The following is a 2,318-nucleotide window of genomic DNA, read 5'->3' on the forward strand; positions in this document are numbered from 1 at the left end:
ATATATATATATATATATATATATATATATATATATATATATATATAAAACGTGGCAGCACAGTGAGAGTCTGGAGTGGAGCAACCATTTCTTCCATTCTGTAATTTAGCAAGATATTTTTGGCTGAATATCTTTCTGTCTGCTCAAAGGGGTTAGAGCAGAGAAGTCTTTTCTGTTCAACATGGCCTTGTGTTTTAATGAACTTGCTAACTTGTGCTGTCAGCTCTTGACTGATCACAAATAACATGTAACACCAACACTAACAGACAGAAGGAGCACACAGCTGCCTAAGAAAGCTGACTGGCTAATATCAGTGCTGGATCAAGTGCTATTTTATAAACTGCTAAATAACGAAGAGTGAAGTCTTTAGTTCACTAGTGTTACATTAAAACTCAGTATCTTAAATTATTTGAATGCATGTTGAACTTTGTTTAACACTGTTATTACATCGAGGGAATAACAGCATGAAATAATTATTTTTGATTAAAGATTAACATTTCTTTTAAACTGATATCTTGTCTGGTTGTTCAACCAATAAACAGTGAAGTCTGAGAACTAAGACAGAAATCTGTACTTGAATGAAACAGGTAAACATCTCCCCCTGCTGAGGAAAACATGCAGCTTGACTTTTTGTACAGTCTGTTTGAGTTTTGTGTCACTGTGGGCTCCATGGTGCAGTAGTACAGTGCAGAGTCTGATACTGCAGCAGGAAAGATCTCCAGATCTACTTTGTTCTCATTTTTACGAACTTTGGTGGATAGTCGTGGGTCATGTTCAGATTTAGTGACACTTTTTGTGGATTCAAAAATTAGCAGAAGAAACTCTGGTCCTGATTGAGGTTTTTGTCGATACCAGTGGAGATAGTAAGCTGAATCATCATATGTGCAGGTCAGTGTGATGTTGCTGCCTTCACTTGAAGATATGATGGTTTGTTCTGGTGTAATGCTGCTGTCAACAGCACCTGCTGTAAAACATTACAACAAAATAAACAATTTTTTTTCCACAACTGAATCATCATGTTTAGGTATCAACTCAAATCTCCAACATTCACCTAAAGTTTGTGTATAATATAAATGACTTACCAATGTTTTTAACAACTATGAAAATAAAGAAGAGTAACATGACTGTTGTGTCTCTCTTGCAGTAGGTATAAATGGCAGGATCTCTGTGAACCTTTCTAAACTGTATCTTACCACATCTAGCTCCACCCACTTTTACTCATAGTCATGTCAGTTCTGGTATCATATGTAATAAATCTATTGTTTAAATTAATTGAATGAAAAAAGCAGTAAACGTTTAAAATATATTTTATGTCATGTTTCAATCCGTTAAGGCTGATTTTTGATACATTTAGCGATAATACAATTAACAGTTCAATAGAATAAAAACTTCTTCAATAATTGCCTACATATTGTGTATGATTGTGTCTGTACAGCATTCAGTCATATATTCAAATTAATTAAAATTATTCTGTACTGCTACATGCTACACAATGAAGACAGACTGCAGTATCTACCCTGATAATGAGCCTCCCTAACACCCCCAAATAAAATGTTTCACGATGCTGAAGTAAACAAGTACTTGAAAAATGAGTCCTATTTGTCTCAGAAGGTATAAACACCATCTAACTTTGACAAAAGTCTTGCAGTGTTCACAAACTCGGCCAAAATTAACTGGTTACAAGTTAATCCATTTTCATTGCTAATGCTATAGACTAGCACTGGTTCTAGTAGCCAACATAAAATAGGTGTACACAAATAGTTACAATGTACAAGGCTTCATGATGTGTGTTAGTGTCCATGTGCTTGATTCTCAGTACTTTTTCCACTCCTGTGATATGGTGTGTTTCCTCCTTGTGCCTAGTGTGTCCATGATAGATTCTGGAGCCACCGTGACCCTGATCAGGATAAAGTCTTTACTGAAGAAATGCAGCATAACTAACCAGGTTTTAGACATCTTTAGGCAGACTGACTGCATTTACTGCTAGATTTGTTAATATGGGTCTTTATCAAGCACAATCTTTTTCATAATGTTTGAGTGTTTTCCAGAGTTTATTCACAGTAATATCTGATGGATTTTCTCAGAAGCTACACATGTAGTACATATACTACACCATAACTCAAACACACAACAATATTGTGATATTTTAATCATAAATGACACATTTCACATGGAAAATTGTGTCTTCTTAATTAGAAAAAATAATATTTTGTGTGCAGTGTATATGACTTACCAACATCAGCAAGAGTGAAAAACACCACGAAGAGGAACAACATTGTTTTCCTGAGTGTTTAGTTCAAACCTCTAGCTTTAGAAAT

This window comes from Hemibagrus wyckioides, unplaced genomic scaffold (assembly GCF_019097595.1).
Source record: "Hemibagrus wyckioides isolate EC202008001 unplaced genomic scaffold, SWU_Hwy_1.0 Contig2, whole genome shotgun sequence".
NCBI classification, from domain to species: domain Eukaryota; kingdom Metazoa; phylum Chordata; class Actinopteri; order Siluriformes; family Bagridae; genus Hemibagrus; species Hemibagrus wyckioides.